Genomic DNA, 21,694 nt, shown 5'->3' with positions numbered 1-21,694 from the left:
TTTTTTCGCAAGCGCACGTGGGCGCACATGCCCCCCGCCCCATCCTGGACTGACCCCCTCTAGCAGCCCCCAGCTTTGTCCCTGGATCCCTGCCCAAGTTTCCCCTTGCAGCCTTTCTGCCCTCCCCTCTATCCCAGCACCTTGCTGGCTTCAGTTTGTTTGCCCCGCCCTTGCCTCTGAAGTCAGCCCCTAGGTTCCCTGTCCTGCCTCCAGCCTGGTTCTCCCCCCTCCCCCTGTGATAGCCCTGCCCCGATTGGCCCCTTATTCAGTGCGCCCATGCCCCCTCCCATGCACTTGTGCCCTTCCCCCGTTTGCGTTTGCCCCGATCTCACTGCACTCCTGAATGTTATGACCCCCCTCCTCTAGTGCAGCTAGAGGAGCCGGTTTTCTACTCTGAGTCGGTGACTGTCCCCCACAAGCCCTCGAAAGCCCCCCTGTCCAGCCCATCCCCTTTGGCGCCCTCCTCCCCTGCCCGCATCCTAGCGGGGAGGAGTGGTTGACCTGCCTCCCCCTTCCCCTTCTCTTTCTGGTGTCCTTCCCTCTCTCCCTGCTCATTATGGCGGGGGATAAGACGGGGGGGGACCCTCCAACAGCCCTAGTTACCCCTCCCCCACCTGCCCCTACGTCACCCCCCCAAGCCTCTACCTCAGCCGCCGCTGCCAAACCACCTGTTACCGCCCCCACCGGGGTGCCGGCAGCAGCGAGCACCGGGGTGACCTCCGTTGCTGCCACGTTCCTCCCCCCCTTAGATTCTGGGGGAGTCCCCCCAGCCAGTGGGAAGGGCCAGGGTAGGAAGAAGGGGAAGGGCCCTGCTAAAAAGTCCAGGCCCTCCATGGCAGGGACTGCCCTCACTGCCGCGACCCCGACACCGGCTGCAGCCTCCCACCCCGCTGCTCCTTCCACCAGCTCTGCGGGTGTCCCTCCCCCTGGCCCCCAGGGCATACGCCCAGGTGGCGGCAGCCCCCCCGCCTACCGTTACGTCATCTCTCCCGCCCGCCGCCTCCGCTACCAGCTATAGCGGCTGGGGCCCCTTTCCCAACATGACCAGGAATCACGGCGTCCATTGCCTCCTGGTGCCCGCCTCGCCCCACGTGGAGACGTACGTGCGGGCGTTGATGAGGGCGGTGGGGCCCACGGCCATTGTGGCGGCCTCCAAAATGTACAGGAAGGTGGTCTTCTTCCTGGCATCGGAGGCCGCCGCCCAGGAGGCGGTGGAGAAGGGCCTGGCGGTGGGGGGCAGTTCGAGCTGCTGGACGACCTGGGCGTCTGCCTGGTCCTGACCTCTGTCCCTCCCTCCCTTCCTTCCTAATGCCTCCCTGTTACCTGCCCTCTCTACCCTGGGGAAGTCCATCTCTGTTTTGAGCCCTCCCCCCTTGGGCTGCAAGGACCCCGCCCTCTGTCACGTCCTCTCGTTCCGCTGGCAAGTGCAGCTGCATCTGCCGCCGGCGGTGCATGACGGAGAGGCGCTTGAGGGATCCTTTTTGATCCCTTACCAGGGGGCCTGCTACCGGGTGCATTATTCCACGGGGGAGGCCCGGTGCTACCTCTGCCAGGCGATGGGGCACGTCCGGAGGGACTGCCCCTTTGCCCGGCAAGGAGAGGCATCCGGGACCCCCGAGCCCCGGCAGGGCGCTGGCCCCGTCATCGCCGGCGCCCCTGGCTGCCCAGCGCCCGAAGCTGCCCCTCTTCCCACTCAGTCCATCACTACTCCCGCTCGGGCCCAAGGGGCGCTCCTCCCAGCATACCCAGACTAGCAGGAGAGCCCCACCTCTGCTGCCTGCAATTCGGCGAGGCCCCCAGAGGAGGGTGCGGCAGGGATACCGCCAAGCGTGGGAGAGGCCCCCGCCCAGGGGGACTCTTCCCTCCCTTATTCCGCCCCACTGCTGCCTCCCACGGTCCCTGAGCCATCGTCCTTGCCCCTGACCTGACCCCTGTTAGCCAGCCCCCCGATAATGCCATGGAGGGCTGGGCCCTAGTCCAGGGGAAACCGGGCAAGCGGAAGACTTGAGCTCCGCTCCTTTCCACCAATGCGGAAGCCACCCGGAAGACCAGAATGGGGGGTGCCAATGCCGAGCCCTCTGCCTTGCCTGTGGGTGCACACCATCCCCTGGTGCTGGCTGGGGAAAACGTGGCAGCACGGGAGGGCAGTGCTGTCCCTCCCTTAGAGTCCCTTCCCTCGAAGGACCCCGATGGAGCCCCACCTGCCCTGTTACCATCTGCAACCACCGTGAGCCTCGGGGCGAGTGTTGCTTCGGGCACTGGCGGGGAGACCTCCGGGGTGGTGGAAGGAGGTTTAGAGGGCAGGATGGTAGAGCGGCTCCGGAGATGGACAGGACTACTCCGGTGTCTGGCCTTTTGAGGGCGGGCACTGGTGCTCAATCAACTAGTCCTGTCCATGCTCTGGTACCGGTTCAACACCCTGGTTCTGACCCCGGATTTCCTGGCCAACCTCCGGAAATTGATTCTGGAGTTCTTCTGGTCAGGACTGCACTGGCTCTCTATAGGCGTTCTCCATCCTCCCCTGGAGGAGGGAGGGCAGGGCCTGAAGTGTCTCCACACTCAGGTCCATGTCTTCCGCCTCCAGGCCCTGCAGAGGCTCCTTTATGGTGCAAGTAGTCCAGCGTGGAGCATATTGGCGCACGCCTTCCTGCGCCGCTTCCGATGGCTCCGATATGACCGGCAGCTCCTTTATCTCCATCCGAGGGGTCTTCTGTGAGACCTCTCCAGGCTGCCGGTCTTCTACCAGGACCTCCTCTGGACCTGGAAACTGTTCACAGCGACCAGGTCCGTGGCGGCCTCCGTGGGGGAAGATCTCCTCGCGGAGCCCCTGGTACACAACCCCCAGCTCCGTGTGCAGGTGGCGGAGTCCCCCTCGGTGCGCCAGAGGTTGGTCCTGGCAGAAGTCACCAGAGTCAGAGACCTCCTGGACTACAACCGGGGAGACTGGCTGGATCCCCTGACGCTCGCTCAGCGCATGGGGCTCTCCAGACCTCATACTGCCCTGCGCGTACTTCAGGAGGTGAGGGCCACTTTGCCGCCCGCTGCTCGGGTTTACCTCGACCGGGTCCTGCGAGAGGGCATGCCCCGCCCACCCTCCACCCCAGGCCCTCCGGACCTTTTCATCGGGCCCCTGCCCCGTGGACCCGACCGACCCCTTCACCGTGAGCCGGCTACCTGAGCTGCAGCCGGTCCGGTTCCAGACCGCGCCAAAACAACATCTCTACACGCTCGTGCTCCACACCCTTCATGTCCTCACCCTCGTGTCCCGCCCTGACACAAAATGGCGGGACCTCGTGCCACCTCTAGAGGGTGAGGAGCCCCGGTGGGCCAGCCTCTATTCCACCTTAGTCCCGAGGCCTGCCGGGGATATCAGTTGGTGGCTCCTTCACAGGGCTGTGAGCACGGGCGTGTACTCGGCGTGGTTCACCCCAATCCAGGACACCTGCCCCTTTTGCGGCGTGAGGGAAACCCTGGCGCACGTCTATCTAGAGTGCGCCAGGTTGCAGCCCCTATTCTGACTCCTCACGAATATTTTGTTAAGATTTTGGTTGCACTTTTCTCCTCACCTCCTTATCTATACACTCCCTGTCCGTGGCCCCACTAAGTCGTGGGACCTCTTGGTCAACCTCCTCCTGGCCCTGGCTAAAGTGGCCATCTATAAAACCAGGGTGAGGAGGTTGGCCGATGGAGTCTCCTGCGACTGCGGGGCCTATTTCCAATCCTCTGTCCGTTCACGCCTCCAGGCAGAGTTCCTCTGGGCGGTGTCCACTGACTCCCTTGACGCCTTTGAGGAGCGGTAGGCGCTGTCCAGGGTTCTCTGCTCGGTGTCCCCGTCCGGTTCCCTTCATTTGACCCTTTGACCGCACTCCCGTCCCTGTTCTTCATTAGTTGTCCCTCGTAATTATTTGGTTTCCCAGATCCTGTGGATCCCCCCCCTTAGGCTGGGGGGGATCCTTTAGCAGTGGGCGAGCTTCGCCCGCCCACTTCCTGGATCCCAATAAGGCTCCTCTGCTGAACCTGACTGGCCTGGAGGAAGGAGGGAGACTGCTGCTGCTGGACCTTGGGCTCTTGCTGCTGCCGTCATCACTCCAGCTGCTCCCCTGGCTGGGCCAGACACCCCCCACCCCCCTTCTCTGCTACCTGGTTGCTGGTTCTAACTACAGCCCCTGGGGGGGCTGCTTTGCTCCCCAGGGGGGGGGAGTGAGGGACCCCTACCCAAGCTATTGCTACTGCTGCTGTGGACACCACCACCACCACCTGTGAGGGGTCCTTTCTGCCTGGCTGGCCACTGGGCTGCTGCCTGGGGCTGCTGTTGCATTTGCTACCTGGGAGCTGCTGGACCCTGAAGGAGGAGGGGAGGAGGCCATCTGTTGTTGGGGGAGCACACAAGGACTCTGCAGACCACTCTGGAGGAGGCCTTAAGGCTGAGTAACATTTGAACTGTGCTCTTGTGGTGGGGGTCTTGTCTGTGTTTGTGGGGACACAGGGGGTGTGGCATGGAGCCTGCCCCCCCCCAGTCCATCTGTGTCCCCCCCCCAGTCCATCTGTGTGTCCCCCCCCAACCTCCACCACCACCGTCATCGCTGCCCCCTCCACCACTCCCAGTGGACACTTACCATCTGCCTCAAGCTCCTGCCTCTGGGACTCTGCTGCTTGCTTGGCCTGCCATGCCCTTTCACTACCTTTTGGGCCTGAAGCAGCAGCCAGCCTGCACTGACTCTTTGCAAGCGCACGTGGGCACACGTGCCCCCCACAGACTGGCCCCCTTCAGCAAGTCCCCAGCTTTGTCCCTTGCTACCTGCCCCATTTTGCCCCTTGCTGCCTTTTTGCCCTCCCTTTTACCCCAGCACCTCACTAGCTTCAGTTTGTTACCTGCCCTGCCCTTTTCCCTCTGCAGCTTTTGTTTGTTTGCCCCACCCTGGCCTCTGAAGCTATCTCCTTGGTTCCCTGTCCTACCTCCAGCCTTGTTTCCCCCCTCCCCACGTGGTACCCCTACCCTGATTGGCCCCTTACTCAGTGCGCCCGTGCCCCCTTCCATGCGCTTGTGCCCTTCTCCTGTTTGAGTATGCCCCTATCTCACTGCATCCCCCTAACGTTATGATCCCCCACCCCTAGTGCAGCTAGAGGAGTTGGATTCCTATCCTGAGTCAGTGACTGTCCCCTACAATCCCTTGATAGCCCCCCTGTCCAGCCCACCCCTTTTGGCGCCCTTCTCCTCTGCCTGCAGCCTAGTGTGGAGAAGTGGTTGACCTGCCTCCCCTTTCCCCTCCTCTCTGGTGTTGGTGTTTTCCCCTCCCTCCCCGCTCATTATGGCGGGGGACATGGCAGGTGGGGCCCCTCCAGCAGCCCCAGCTGCCCCTCCCTCGCCTGCCCCTCCATCACCCCCCCAAGACTCTACCTCAACCGCCGCTGCCAAACCACCTGCCACTGCCCCCTCTGGGGTGCCAGCAGCGGCAGGCACAGGGGTGACTTCTGCTGCTGCCACGTCCCTCGCCCCCTCAGATTCTGGGGGAGCCCTCCCAACTGGCAGGAAGGGCCAGGGTAAGAAGAAGAGGAAGGGCCCCACTAAGAAAGCCAGGCCCTTCATGGCAGGCACTGCCACGGCATCCCTACCCACTGCTTCCTCCACCAAATCTGCAGGTGCCCCTCCCCCGGCCCCCAGGGCATATACCCAAGTGGCGGCAGCCCACCCCGCCTGCCGCTACGTCATCTCTCCCACCGACCACCTCTGCTACCATCTATAGCGGCCGGGGCCCCTTTCCCACCATGACCAAGAAGCACGGTGTCCGTTGCCTCCTGGTGCCCACCTTGCCCCATGTGGAGACCTATGTGCAGGCGTTGGTGAGGGTGCTGGGGCCCATGGCCATTGTGGCAGCCTCCAAAATGTATGGCAAGGTCGTCTTCTTCTTAGCATCAGAGGCCGCTGCCCAGGAGGCAGTGGAGAAGGGCCTGGCAGTGGCCGGGGGGGTGGAGGGTGTTCGTTCTCCTGGAGCCGCTAGAGGACCTGGGCGTCTGCCTGGTCCTGACTTTCGTCCCTCCCGTCCTTCCCAATGCTGCCCTATTACCTGCCCTTTTGACCCTGGGGAAGCCCATTTCTGTCGTGAGCCCTCTCTCACTGGGCTGCAAGGACCCCACCCTCCGTCACGTCCTCTCGTTCCACTGGCAAGTGCAGCTTCAACTGCCGCTGGCGGCACGTGGCGGAGAGGTGCTTGAGGGGTTTCTTGGTCCCCTAACAGGGGCCCATTACTGGGGTGTATTATTCCACGGCGGAGGGGGCCTCTGCTGGGCGATGGGGCACGTCCAGAGGGACTGCCCCTTGGCCCAGCAAGGAGGGACATCCGGGACCCCGAAGTCCTGGCAGGGCACCGGCCCCGTCATCGCCGGTGCCCGTGGCTGCCCAGTGCCCGGAGCTGCCCCTCCTCCTACTCAGTCCTCCAGTGCTCCCGCTTGGGCCCAAGGGGTGCTTCCCCCAGCATGCCCAGATGAGCGGGAGAGCCCTGCCTCTGCTGCCTGCAATCCGGCGGGGTCCCCAGAGGAGGGTGCGGCAGGGATACCGCCAATCATGGGAGAGGGCCCGCCCCAGGGGTAATCTTCCCTCCCTCATACCTCCCCGCCGCTGCCTCCCACAGTCCCCAAGCCATCGCCCCTGCCCCCTGACCCAATCCCTGTTAATCGGCCCCCTGATGATGCCATGGAGGGCTGGGCCCTAGTCCAGGGGAAGCGGGGCAAGTGGAAGGCTCGAGCTCCGCTCCTTTCCGTCGATGCGGAAGCCCCCTGGAAGACCAGAAATGGGGCTCCGATGCCGAGCCTTCTGCCTTGCCCTTGGGTGCGTTCCATCCACCAGTACCAGCTGGGGAAGACGTGGCAGCATGGGAGGGCAGTACCATCCCTCCATTGGAGTCCCTTCCCTCCAAGGCCCCAAATGGAGCCCCTCCTGCCCCGTTATCATCTGGAGCCCCTGTGAGCCCTGAGGTAAGCGTTGCTCCTGGCACTGGCAGGGAGAACTCCGGGGTGGTGGAAGGTGAGCTCCCTTCCATCTATGAGGAGATTGAGGTCCTCGGTCTGACCCCAGTCACCCAGGGGGAGGACGACCCTCTGTCAGCGGGCCTCAATCTGAGCTACCTCACCCCGGCCCCCCCCTTCTCCATGCTCCCTCCCCCTAACCGCTGCTTCCATTCCTGCCTCCAAGGGTTCCCTGGGCTCCTTCATCTGCCCGTCCATGGGTGGCACCCTGCTGATGGCTGCCGAGCCTACTTAGGTGATGGCCGGTGCCATGCGGCTGGGAACCGAGCCCTCATGGGATGTCTCTCATGGGCGTGGGGCAACCAACCTCCTTCCTGGGCGGGGACTCCACTGAAGGCTGTCCACCTTTTGATGCCATAGCTACTACGCTGGCCATGGAGCCAGAGCCCGGCATCATGGAGGACCCCTTCCCATCCCCCAGATTCCTGAGCTTGACCAAGAGGGGCCATTTCCAACGGCCTGGCTACTGGGGACCAGGATCCTGCCTTTGCCCCTCTCCCTGACTCTGCTCCCGACCCCTGCCCTGCTCCTACTCTGGATCCCTGCCCTGCCCCTGATGCCAACCCCGTCCCTGTCCCCTCCACCTCCCGTGATACCATTGCCATGGGGCCGTCATCTCCTCACTCCCAGAGGATAGCCCCCAGGGAGCGGCCTCTGTATTTCCCTCTCCTGACTCGCCAGGGGTGCTATCTTCCTTCTGCTGACCCCAATTGAGCCAGGGTTTGAGGGGGGCCGCAAGGCGCCAGCCCATCGGGCGCCACGTCGGGTGTCCGCCCCTTGCCTGCCCATCTTGGTGGGCCATGGGGCTGTGTCAGTGGTCCCTCCGGAAAAAAGTCAGGGGCTAGTGACCCCGGCCCCCCATACACTGCGAGAGGAGCTGCGGGAGTTCCTTGAGAACGTCCGTGGCTCCCATAACAGGGTGCAGCTCACTCTCCAGTGATGGGGGGACTTCCCTCAAATCCTCCGGGCCGCGAGGGCCCTCATGGGGAAGGGTAAAAGGGCCGGAAAGCAGGCCACCGTGGCCTACCAGCGGGTCTGCCTCTTCTGTGATTCCTTACTCACCTATGGGGTAGGTCATAGACTGTTGTGCCGTCCGTTGAGAGCCGCGAGCGTCCCTGCCAGCGAGGATCCCCCCAGCCCTCCTCATGGCACCTCTCACCATCACAACGTTGAACACCTGGGGCTGTAGGATGGGTCTCTGCAGGTGCCAGGTGCTCCCCTTCCTTCGTGGGGGGGGGGGCGTACTCTGTGGTTTTCCTGCAGGAGACCCATACGGATCCGGCTACCGAAGACAGCTGGTGGCTGGAATTGGGGGACAGGGTCTACTTTAGCCATCTCACAGTTTGTACGGTTGGAGTGGTGACCCTGTTCTCCCCTGACCTAAGGCCCGAGGTGCTGGGGGTCACCGAGGCTGTGTCGGGCCGCCTGCTGCACCTCCGGATCCGTGTGGAGGGGCTCTTGGTCAACCTTGTTAACGTCCACGTCCCAACATCAGGCCTGGGGCAGTTGCATTTCTTTCAGCAGGCGTCCGCCTTCCTCGGCACCTTGGATCCTCAAGAGTGCCTGGTCCTGGGCGGGGACTTTAATACTACCCTCGAGGAGCGGGACCACTTGGGAACCGAGCAGTGCCCAGCCGCCGCGGATGTCCTCTGGGAGATAGTCGACCATCATTCCCTGGTGGACGTCCTATGCGACCACCACCCGGACGACATCTCGACATTCAACTTTATCCGGGTGGAGGCCCATCAGTTGCGCCACTCCTGGTTGGACTGCATCTACTTATCACGTTTCCACCTTTCACGGGCCCGCTCCTCCAGCATCTGGCCGGCCCTGTTTTCCCATCAACATTTAGCCACCGTGACAGCCTCTCTCTGCGCAGAGAGGCTGGGGCCGGCCTATTGGCATTTTAACAACAGCTTGTTGGAGAATGTGGGCTTCGTGGCGTCCTTCTGGGAGTTCTGGCTGGCCTGGCGGGGTCAGTGATATGCATTTTCCCTCGGCGCGGTGGTGGTGGGACCTGGGGAAGGTGTGCGTGCCCGGCTCTTCTGCCATGACTACACCTGGGGCGCCAGCCGAGGGAGGGATGCGGCTATAGGGCAGTTGGAATGGGAGGTCTTAGAGCTGGAGCGGAGTCTGGCTGCCAGCCCTGAGGATCCATCCCTCTGCGGGGCATGCCGGGAGAAGCAGGAGGAGCTCCAGGCCCTCGAGAACCATCGATTCCAAGGTGCCTTTGCTCGATCCCGCATCTGCCTCCTTTGGGAGATGGATCGCGACTCCCACTTCTTTTACGCCCTGGAGAAAAAGAGGGGGCCAAGAAGCACGTCACCTGCCTCCTAGCAGAGGACGGCATCCCCCTCACGGATCTGGCGGAGATGTGCAGGAGGGCCAGGGCCTTCTACGCAGGCCTTTCCTCCCCAGTTCTGACCGATCCTAATGCTTGCAGAGTGCTCTGGAATGAATTCCCGACGGTCAACGAGGGCGACTGAGACCGGCTAGAGCTGCCTCTCACTCTGGCCGAGTTCTTGGAAGCCCTCTGTCACATGCCCACCAATAAATCTCCGGGCATGGACGGGCTGACCGTGGAGTTCTACCACGCGTTCTGGGACGTCCTCGGCCCAGACTTAGTTACTGTCTGGGCCGAGTCTTTGCAGAACGGGGTCCTCCCTCTTTTGTGCATGCGAGCCATGCTCGCCTTATTGCCGAAGAAGGGGAACCTCCGCAATTTATGAAATTGGCGTCCCATCTCGCTCCTCAGCACGGACTAGAAGGTCGTAGTGAAAGCCATCTCGCTGCGGCTGGGGTCAGTGCTGGCGGACGTGATCCACCCAGACCAGACTAACACTGTCCTGGGCCGCACCATCTTTGACAACCTATATCTGGTCCGGGACCTCTTGGAACTCAGGTGTAGGGATGGTCTGTCATTCGCCCTCCTGTCCCTGGATCAGGAGAAGGCATTTGACAAGGTGAACCACGGAACTCCTGAGCACTCTGAGAGCATTTGGCTTGGGACCCCAGTTTGTGTGTTTTCTCCAGGAGCTGTATGCCTCCGCAGAGTGTCTGGTCACGCTCAACTGGACCTTTGGGTGAGGAGTATGCAGGGGTGCCCCCTTTCGGGCCAGCTGTACGCTCTGGCGATTGAGCCCTTCCTCTGTCTCCTCCGCAGGAGGTTGACAGGGTTGGTGCTGCGGTAGCAGGAGCTGCGGCTGGTCCTGTTGGCGTACGCTGACGATGTGCTCCTTGTGGTCCAGGACCTGGGTGACTTGGCACGGGTGGAGGCTTGCCAGGCCATCTACTCGGCAGCCTCCTCCGCCCGGGTCAACTGGGTCAAGAGCTCTGGCTTGGTGGTAGGGGACTGGTGGCAGGGGAGCTCCCTTCCACCCCCACTTCAGGCCATCTGGTGAAGCGCGGGTCCGCTGCTCTATCTCGGCATTTACCTTTCTGCCACGCATCCGTCTCCACTGGAGAACTGGCAAAATTTAGACGGCAGGGTGATAGAGCAGCTCCAGAGATGGACAGGACTACTCCGGTGCCTCTCCCTTCGAGGGAGAGCACTGGTGCTTAATCAACTAGTCCTGTCCATGCTCTGGTACTGGCTCAACACCCTGGTCCTGGCCACCCTCTGGACATCGATTCTGGAGTTCTTTTGGTCAGGACTGCACTGGCTCTCTGCAGGGGTTCTCCATCTACCCCTAGAGGAGGGAGGGCAGGGCCTGAAGTGTCTCCACACTCAGGTCCATGTCTTCCGCCTCCAGGCCCTGCAGAGGCTCCTTTATGGTGCAGGTAGTCCGGCATGGAGCGTACTGGCGCACGCCTTCCTGTGCCACTTCCGAGGGTTCCGTTATGACTGGCAGCTCCTTTATCTCCATCCAAGAGGTGTTCCGCGAGACCTCTCTAGGCTGCCGGTCTTCTAACCAGGACCTCCTCCGGACCTGGAAACCGTTCTCCATGACCAGGTCCATGGTAGCCACTGTGGTGGAAGATCTCCTCACGGAGCCCCTGGTACACAACCCCCAGCTCAGTGTGCAGGTGGCGGAGTCCCCCTCAGTGCACCAGAGGTTGGTCCTGGCAGAAGTCACCAGAGTCAGAGACCTCCTGGACTACGTCTGGGGAGGCTGGCTGGATCCCCTGATGCTCGCTCAGCGCATGGGGCTTTCCAGACCTCGTACTCCCTGGTGCGTACTTCAGGAGGTGAGGGCCGGTTTGCTGCCCGCTGCTCGAGTTTACCTTGACCGGGTCCTGCATGCCCCACCCACCCTCCACCCTGGGCCCTCCGTAAATTTTCATCGGGCCCCTGCCCTGTGGACCTGACTGACCCCCACCCTCCCGCCCCTTCACCATGAGCTGGCTGCATGAGTTGCAGCTGGTCTGTTTCCGGACCGCACCAAGGAAACATCTATACATGCTCGTGCGCCACACTCTTCACATCCTCACCCTCACGTCCCACCCTGCCACAAAGTGGCGGTACCTCCTGCTACCTCTAGAGGGTGAGGGGCCCTGGTGGGCCAGCCTATATTCCACCCTGGTCCCGAGGCCCACCGGGGATATCAGTTGGCGGCTCCTTAATGGAGCCGTGAGCACGGGCGTGTACTTGGTGCAGTCCACCCCAATCCCAGACACCTGCCCCTTTTGCAGCATGAGGGAAACCCTGGCGCATTTATACCTGGAGTGCGCCAGGCTGCAGCCCCTATTCCGGCTTCTTGCAAACCTTTTGTTAAGATTTTGGTTGCTCTTTTCCCCTCACTTCCTTATCTGTGCACACCCTATCTCTGGCCCCACTAAGTCACAGGACCTCCTGGTCAACCTCCTCCTGGCCCTGGCTAAAGTGGCCATCTATAAAACCAGGGTGAGGAGGTTGGTCGAGGGAGTCTCCTGTGACTGTAGGGCCTATTTCCGATCCTCCGTCCGTTCCTGTATCCGAGCAGAGTTCCTCTGGGCAGCATCCACTGACTCCCTTGACGCCTTTGAGGAGCAGTGGGCGCTGTCCGGGGTTCTCTGCTCGATGTCCCTGTCCAGTTCCCTTCATCTGACCCTTTAACCGCACTCCTGTCCCTGTTATTTCATTAGTTGTCCCCCGTATTTATTTGGTGTCCAGGTCTTGTGGATCCCCCTCTTAGGCTGGGGGGTGGGGGGGGAAATCCTTTAGCAGTGGGCAGGCTTTGCCCGCCCACTTCTCGGATCCCAATAGGACTACTCTGCTGAACCCAACTGGCCTGGAGGGAGGAGGGAGCTACAGCTGTAGCTCACGAAAGCTTATGCTCAAATAAATTTGTTAGTCTCTAAGGTGCCACAAGTACTCCTTTTCTTTTTATTAAAATACAATTACTGGAAAATAGGACCTAATATCTTTAAACTGAAACCCTAGAGAGGTCAGATAAAGTCAGATGTCAATACAATTTGGCCAAGACACAGTCAGTGGGAAAGAGGGAAGAGGTGGCATGTTATCTCAGCCCCAATGAGTAAGAACTATTTACATGTTAACAGAATCAGCTTCCGCAGAGCTGCAGGTTCAAAGAAGACACTACTGCTAATTATATTGTTAGTGTTAATGGTGTGGGGCTTCAGACATGGTCATGTAAATTCAAATATTTCCATATGTCTCATACATGGAAATGGAATTCTACATAATATTGAATGAAATGGCACATACTATTGGGTATTGGGATGGAAGAGGGACCCCGAATTGCCCAGAAAGGGAGATTACTCCAGTTCCACAAATATTAAGTGCACCTTCACAAACATTAGGGTCCCCACGACCCTAATGATTAATATGGCAATACATCTTAACACCATCACGTCAAATGTACTCTGGGATATTTCAGGCTGCATGAGTCTGATAGGAAGAAGTCACGGGAGCTCACTGTGCCATGGCACACTGAGAAACTCACAGGTTCAACCACAACTTACCAGTGAGGGAGCAATAGGAGGGTTACCATATTTGAACATTCAAAAAAGAGCACACTCCATGGGGGGAGGTATTTGCACCAGTATCTACCAACTCGCGTTGTATTAATGTGGTGTTATACTGTTATATATGCTTTGCGCTACATGTCCATATTGAGTGTATATATAAGAAAAAGTGGTATGGCCTCAAAAGTGAAGTTTAATTATTTAAAGTTTACTGTACTTCTTTATATGTAGTGAGTCCTTTCCTTTCACTAGTTCTTCAGTTTTCTTTCTCCTCATGTGCCCACACATACTTCTCTGCAGATCGCATTTTTCTCAGCAGTGGTTGATTGCTCTTTAAGAAGGCATGAAAATCTTTACAAGAAGTTTATCTGAAGTTGTACTGTACCAGTAGAATTCCTTTCAGCGACTCAACATTCAAGTTTTTCCTTTCCTTTGTCCACTGGCTTTGCATCAGTGAAAAAATTAACTCTACATTTGCATTGTGAGAAGGAATAGCAAAGAAGAACTGTGCAATCTTTAACAGTTCTGAATGACACTCAATGTTTTTGGATTTCTCAAAATATTTGGTCCACTTCTGGTGTGATAGCAAATAATTACTGAACTCTTCATCACTGTTGCAACTTTCCATAAACTTCTTCAGGTTGCTGACATGATCAAAACACTTCACGTCATCAATTTGCACCCCCTTATCAATCAGGTACTTGATACAAGGTTCCACATCACTCCAATTCGGTGTCTCACTCAGGATAATCCACCTGAAACAAGAGAAGTCTTCCAGGGGTCTAAGCTACTTCTCCAAATATTCCAAGCATTGGCTGTACATATTATCTACTTCAGCACAGAATTTGTCACACTCTTCATCAATTCCTTCCATGCGCTTTTGTGCCAGTAGTCCCTTAACTTTCAGGGACATAAAGTTGTGAGTCTTGCGTTCAAGAAGGATAGTATGAACCGAGTTCAAACTTTTCAGCACTTCCACAACAGAATTGCTTTCCCTTTCGATTTCTTGGATGTAAGTTTGGAATACACTCATGAGTGAATGCATGTGCCAGAGGTAAATCTCACTTAATTCATACTCAAAAAATGTCTTAAGCTCTGTGGGTGGTTTGTCCTGTTACAGAAAGAATGACTTCAAGGCTGGAAACATCTGTATCAGCCTTGTAATGCCTGGAAATAATGACAGCCATTGTGTCTTGCTATGAGAAAGCAGCTTTCTGTATTAAACATCAACAGACTCACAGTACTCCTTCAGCTGCTCAGTTCAGACAGTGGAGATATGAAAGTACTGGTAAATTTTAAAAATAATGTTCTCAATGTCAACTGTCATTCTTTCTGCTGCATGGTGAACACAGTTGTTCAAAATGTGTGCTGAGCAACCCACACCAATTAATGTTCTCTTCTGCAACAACTTCTTTAAGTTTGCAAACACATTCTTTCCATCTTCATCATGCCGGAGTCCTCCAAACATTGTATTGCAGCTGTCACCTGTAAATGCAATACATTTCTCGAACAAACCATTTTTTCAAGTGTTTCTTTTACGTAATGAGCAATCGTGTCGGCAGTCTCATTAGGTGTGTTCTGGACCTCAATCAGTTTTGACTGCAAACTGCCATTCTTCCTATCAAAATACTGAATAATTACTGGAAATATTTTCACTGACCCATGATTGCTTCCATCTGCAGCAACTCCACAGTAAGCTATGTCATTTTCTTCAAACATTTTCAGAACAACATCAACAGAATGTGGTGTAAGCACAGAGATAACAATTGCTTTTGTCTTGGTTCTAGCACTTGAAAATTTCCATGCTACTTCAGAATCAGGGAATGTCTTCTTCAATAAGACAGATGTGCAATCCATTGACTTAAAGCTATTGCGATGGGGCAAGGCCAGATGGCTATAGAAAAGTACTGGGAGATAGATATATTAGCTCCAGGCTAAACAAATCCCTGGTGCCAGGATAAGTGAAATGACAGCTGCTCCAGGTCAATTAAGACACCTGGGGCCAATTAAGAACTTTCCAGAAGGCAGGGAGAATGCTAGGTTGATTGGGACACCTGAAGCCAATCAGGGGCTGGCTGAAACTAGTTAAAAGCCTCCCAGTGAGTCAGGTGGGTGTGCATGTCAGCAGCTGTGGGAGGAAGTTGCGCTGTTGGAGAGACTGAGTAGTACACACCATATCAGGCACAAGGAAGGAGGCCCTGAGGTAAGGGTGAAGTGGAGCTTGAGGAAGTGAGGGCTGCTGTGGGGAAAGTATCATAGAATCATAGAATATCAGGGTTGGAAGGGACCTCAGGAGGTCATCTAGTCCAACCCCCTGCTCAAAGCAGGACCGATCCCCAATTATATCATAGCTCAGGGAATTGTACATGTTATGTTTCTAAAAGGTCAGCTACCATAGCTGATACTATTAGGGTCCCTGGGCTGGAGCCTGGAGTAGAGGGTGGGCCCAGGCTCCCCCCCACCCCGCTGTGTCCCCTGATTAATCACTGAGACTGGGAGACAACAGAGACTGTGCAAGGAAGGATAATTCCTTGCACCTCCCTCACTGGCTTATGATGAAAATGGCTCAGTAGACTGTGACCCTTGTCTTTAGAGAGAGAAGGGTTACGTGGAGGGTCACAGTGAGCCTCTGAGGCTAGCGAAATCCGCCAGGAAACGCGGGACCCACGGAGGCAAGGACAGAGCTTCGTCACAGTATTATGATGCTTTATGGTGTGAAATGCAAAAGCACCCTCTGCTGCAGTAACAACATCCTCTGATTTGCTGCCTGGTTTTACAAAATAATCTGTCAATTTTCTTGATGAGCTCTCTCCTCAAACTACTTTTTTGTGCTTGTCTGAGTCCACATAAGTTTGTAAATCATTAGCGCCTTTATTTTTCACAGAGACATAAGTACCAGGTCTACATACAAAGCACTCAGATTCCCATTCTTCTCTATGACGTCAAAAACACGGGAATTTCATCTTTAGTTCTGCAGTGAATTTACACACTTTCATTTTGGCATTGTGTTTGGGGGTAGTAAAATAAAATATCAAATAAAGAGCGCTTGAGGAAACATTACCGTGCATGGTACGAACTCAGAAAAGACACTGAAATTGTCGATGTTGCGCTATCACCACTATCGAAAAATGATCATACCTGTCTGGAACCATAGGTTTAGGTGCCAACTTTCCCCGGCGCCGGTGGGTGCTCACACCCCCCCCCCAGTCCCGCTCCAACTCCATCCCTCTTCTGCCCCCTCCCTGCCCCATTGGACCCCTTCCCGAAATCCCTGCCCTGGCCCTGCCTCCTGCCCTGAGCACGCCGTGTTCCCCCTCCTCACCCCTCCCTCCCAGTTGCATGAAACAGCTGTTTCGCAATGCAAGCGCTGGGAGCTGGGGAAAAGTGGGCACTCTCTCGAGTGATCAACATTCACTTTCTTTCTCAAATGATCAGCATTCACTCTCTTTCTTGAATGATCAACTCTTCTTTGGGGAAAAATAATAATGGCAAAATCCTGGACGTTTTTAGATGTTTAAAAATTCCTCCCAGATAGCGATTTAAGAACCAAAAAGCTGGGCATGTCCAGGAAAATACAGACGTATGGTAACCCTAAGCAATAGTGAGCCTTTAACAGACCATGAGGGACCAATAAAACACATTAAAGGTGTAAGCATTTTATTCTTATCTCTCTATCATCAACAGTTTTTTGTGTAGCTGTCTAGATTTACTGAGGTAAGGGTACTCTTTTCATACACTTTATTTTGATATGATATTTTCTCTTTCTATAAAACTTGGTTTTATTTGAGATCTTTGTGGTTAGAGATTGTGGGGTGAAAATTCATGTTGTATGTCCCATAGACCTAAATAAACTATTGGCTTCTAAGAAAAGATCACAAAAGGAGGCAAGATCTGGAACCAACTCTGCACATGATGCTTGGCTGAAAATCAAGGACCAGAGGAATCTGTTTCATAAGAGAGTAATTATTTCCAGGGCTACAGTTAGTACAAAGGGGACAGGGTGCGGAGGAGCAGTGTTGTTTCATGGATAAAGTATTGGCCTGCAACTCAGGAGATCTGGGTTTTCATTTTGGCTCTGCCACTAGTCTGCTGGGTGACCTTGGCCAAGTCACTTTATCTGTCTGTGCCTCTGTTTCCTAATATGCAAAATAGGGATAATCCAAAGCATTTTGAGCTCTACTGAGAAAAAGCACTATATTTAAGAATTAGGCAATAATAACAATACTATTACAATTCATGGTTGATCATGGAAAGACCACAGATGAGAGCCACAGTACAGGGGCCAAAAGTGACAAGGATTCATCTTCATCATTCAGAAGTTAAACAAATCTTAGTTTAAGATTTCTGAACACAAATGATTTGATATTAAGAGTTTGCACTGAGTATAGTATTTGTCTGCCAGATGTGTGTTTAACTGTAACTGTGGATTATGTTGCTTTAAAACATTTTTCTTTGGCTTTATTATTGCTGTGCTGTACAAAGCTGCAATAAGAATTGTGTGACAAGGGCTTTGTTATGGCTGAATATTACTAATTGATTGTTTGCAGTAGAAATACATTAAAATAGTTTTAAAATGACAGTTTTGATGGTAACAAATACGATATGATAGTCCTCTGCCAAAACACTTCTTCCTGTTGCTAGAATCACTATGGCTACTATTAAACTGATAAACTCAACTCTACTCCTCTTTAAATTAGTGAAGTCAACTCCAGTCATGGTAAATTGGCCTTGATGAGAACAAGTTCCTCTGCTATTTTTTAGCTTCTAAACCCACAGAAGTCCAATGTGAAGATCATCTGCTAAATTAAACACCTAATAACTCAATCAAAGGCAGCAGGAAACATGCTGATTTTTACCCTCCCAGTCCATTCCATTCCATTCTCTTCTACATTTACTTTGTAGTGCTTTAAAATAACAGAAAAATGAAGATCTATAAATTGGGTATATTTGGTTTGGCAATAATTCCCCCATTCTCTGTGTTTATCTGTAGCAGTCCTTAAGGGTTGATGGGTACAGAGGGGCTGCTGGGATCATATTCTTGGAGATGGAACAGGATAAAAGGGTTACAAACCTTCCTTAATTTTTGTTCTTTGAGATGTGTTGCTCATGTCATAGAATCATAGAATATCAGGGTTGGAAGGGACCTCAGGAGGTCATTTAGTCCAACCCCCTGCTCAAAGCAGGACCAATCCCCAACTAAATCATGTCCATTTGATACTACCTGTGCATGTGCCATGTGCACAGTTGCTGGAGATTTTTCCATTAGTGGTATCTGTAGGACCAGCCCTATCACCCCTTGGAGCTCCATGCATATGCGGTGGTATAAGGGGTGCTGCCAGCCCCGCACCCTCTCAGTTCCTTCTTGCTGGTAACTCCGATAGAGGGATAGGAGGGTGAGTCATAAAATGGACATGAACAACACATCTCAAAGAACAACATTTACAGAAGATTAGAAACCATTTTTCTTCTTCGAGTGCTTGCTCATGTCGATTCCATGCTAGGTGAATCACAGGCAGTATCCCTGGTCTCAGAGTTTATGGATGTGCTGATTGCAACACTGTTCTCCCAAAACTGGCATTGTCATGAGCCTGTTGGGTGATGGCATAGTGGAATGCAAAAGTATGGATGGACAACCATGTCACAGCCCTGTAGATGTCCTGGATTGGTACCTGTGTGAGGAACACTGCTGACAAAGCCTGGGCTCTGGTAGAATGAGCTGTCACAATGGCTGGAGGTGGAATCTTTGCCTACTCGTAGCAAGCTTGGGGGCAGGTGGTTATCCAGGACGAAATCTTCTGGGATGACACCAGAAGTCCTTTCATCCTGTCCGCCACTGCCACAAAAAGCTGCATTGACTGGTGGAAGGGCTTAGTCCTTTTGACATAGAAAGCTAGGGCCTGTCTAACGTGTGTAGCTGACATTCCTCATTGGTGCTCTGGGGCTTTGGAAAGAAGACAGGGAGAAACTATGTTATGGAACTGTGACATTACCTTTGGTAGGAAGGCCGGGTGGGAGAGCAGCTGGACCTTGTCTTTAAAGAACACAGTATAAGGGGGTTCTGAAATCAGGGACTTGTTTATGGAAACCCTTCTGGCCAAAGTAATTGCCACGAGAAAGGCAACCTTCCACAAGAGGAGCAGTAGAGAACAAGACGCTAACAGCTCAAGCGGGGCCCATGAGTCTTGACAAGACCATGTTTAAGTCCCATGGGGGAACCTTGCCTGACAGCTGGAAAAAGGACACCTGGTAGGCCAGGCATATCACCCTGAGCTGCCTGATGTATATGTGCAGGAAGAGCTCTTCCTGAGACCAGAGACCCTGGGTTCTGAGACTGCCAAAGTAAGCTCCCCACACCAGGTCTGATGCATACAAAACCAAGGTTACTGACTGGCATCTTGCCACAAAAGGAACCCCCTTCATCACAAAGCGTGGGTCAACCCACTAAGACAGAGATGCTAAGACTATTGGCGGGATCATGAGAATTGAGTCCAAGTGGTGTCTGCCCAGGGAGTAGACAGATACCAGTCACAACCGTAGGGGTCTGAGGCCTAGCCTCATGTGCTGAACTACATAAGTACATGCTGCCATGTAACCTAGCAGCTTGAGGCAATACCTGAGTGATGGTAAGCAGCTGGTTTGTGATGCGGGGGTCAGATCTGACATAGTCCAGAACCAGGACTATAGGGCTAATTGTTCTTACAAAGTAAGGTGATAGTGATTATTTTAAAAGTACAAACTGTGACCATTAATCCTGTTTTGTAACTGAGGCACAGAATAGTAGGCCCAGGCATGAGTAGAGTCGAGCACTGCCCGTATAAACTCGATTCTCTGTACCAGGACTAACGTTGATTCTGTTTGTTTATCAACAGACCCAGTGCCCAACAGTTGGCCCATATTATATCCACGCTGCACTAAACCTAATCTTGCAAACGGCCTTTGATCTGCCAATCATTGAGAAACAGTTAGATCTGTACACCTCGACATTTCAGGTAAGCTGCAACCATTGCCATACATAAAAACCCTTGGGGCCGCAGCCAGGCCAAAGAGAAGCACAGTGAACTGGTAGTGGCATCAGCCCACCACAAATCAGAGAAATCTCCTGTATCCAGGGGAAATAGAAATGTGGAAATAAGTGTCCTTTAAGCCAAGGGTGGCGTTCCAGTCTCCCGGAATCAGGGAGGGAATAATGGAGGCCAGGGAGACCATGCAGAACCTCAATCTCTTGAGATATTTGTTGAGGGAATGCAGGTCCAGGATGGGCCATAGGTTCTCTTTGGCCATCAGAATGAGGAAATATCAGGAGTAAAACCCCTTCCCTTTCAGATCCCAAGGGCTTCCACCTTTTGGATGAGAAGTTGCTCATGAAAAGGGTCCCTGAGGAGGGATGAGGTTGGGGGTGGGAAAGAGGGGTGGAGGAAATCTGCAAGGTGTACCCAATAGTCACAGTACTGAACACCCAACAGTCCGATGTTATGTGGGACCATGCAGTGTGGAAGGGAAACAGGCAGTCCAAAAATAAAAAAGGGGAAGGATCCTGGACAAAGTCTGGTAAGCCGTTCTTGGGCGTACCCTCAAAAGGTCTCCGGGGTATCTACTTGAGCCCGACTGGGAGGCCGATGTAGAAGGCAGGGGCTGGCGAAGGTTATAGTCCTTCCCTTTTCTCTGATAGAATTCCTGCTTCAGGAGCCCTGAAAACCTGGGAGGTTGTTGTGGCCTAAAATGCTTCCTGGAGGCCGAGGGTAGGCCCAGAGAGCAGAGTGTGGTCCTCAAATCTTTAAGGCCATGCAGCTTGGCATCCATCTGTTCAGAGAACAGAGCGTTGTCTTCGAAGGGGAGGTCTTGGACCGACTGCTGCTCCTTGTGGGAGAGGCCCAATGACTGGAGCCACAAACAGCACCTCATGATGACCTCTGACCCCATTGTTCTGGCTTCCGAGTTGGCTGCATCCAGCGCTGTCTGAAGGGAGGCCATAGCCACCATCTTGCCCTCCTCCAGGATGGCAGAGTACTCCTGCCTCTATTCCTGTGTCATGGAGTCCCAGAACTTGGCCAGTGAATCCCACAATTTAAAGTTGTACCTCCCCAGCAAGGCCTGCTGGTTAGAGATATGGAGCTGGAAGATGCCTGTGGAATAAACTTTCCTCCTGAACAAATCCAGTCTCCTGGCCTCCTTATTTTTTGGGGTGGTGTTGGGCTGTCCCTGCCTGTCCCTCTCATTGGTTGCCCATACCACTAGGGATCTAGGAGGGGGATGGGAATATAAGTACTAAAAACCCAGTGGATGGCACATAGTACTTTTTCTCCATCCTTTTGAAGGTAGGACGCAGAGAGGAAGCGGTCTGGCAAAATGTCTTTACTGGTCCCAATACCACCTCATTGACCCATTCCTTCATCTCCAGTCCCAAGTCTCTGGTGACCCACTTCAGGCAAGCTCTGATATCATCTGGTGGGAGTGGGTTCAAGGGACTTGTCATTGCCTCCTCTGATGACGATGAGGAGGCTAGCACTATTGGAGGGCCTGTTACTTCCTCCTCAACCTGTGCTGTCTCCATCTGGCCCATTTTGGTGACCTTGGGGCCGAGATCAGTGCCATAATCAGTATCTGGTGCTGGGTGGAATAGTGCTGTGGTCTGCCTCTCAGATACAACCGAGTATGACTGCTGTGAAGGGTGGCCCTGGTGCCAGGGAAAACCCCCATGTGTTCCAATACTGCCATTGTGTAGGTCAGTAACCCAGTGGCAAAGCAGCAGTTGTGGTGCAGGTGT

At 54.5% G+C, this 21,694-nt stretch overlaps 1 protein-coding gene across 1 annotated transcript in view; it reads left to right on the top strand.

Annotated features, from left to right (window-relative positions):
* The window catches only part of STON1 (stonin 1), a 93,404-nt gene extending 73,540 nt beyond the window's left edge, over positions 1 to 19,864 (top strand). Inside the window, exon 5 of the transcript XR_012158277.1 lies at positions 19,800 to 19,864. The gene's annotated coding sequence lies outside the window, so the exon portion shown is untranslated. The remainder of the gene's footprint in view (positions 1 to 19,799) is intronic.
* Positions 19,865 to 21,694: the final 1,830 nt, after the last annotated feature.

Source organism: Lepidochelys kempii, chromosome 3 (genome assembly GCF_965140265.1).
Source record: "Lepidochelys kempii isolate rLepKem1 chromosome 3, rLepKem1.hap2, whole genome shotgun sequence".
Classification (NCBI taxonomy): domain Eukaryota; kingdom Metazoa; phylum Chordata; order Testudines; family Cheloniidae; genus Lepidochelys; species Lepidochelys kempii.
The sequence above is the reverse complement of the archived record's forward strand: the minus strand, read 5'-3'. Positions and strand labels throughout refer to the sequence as shown.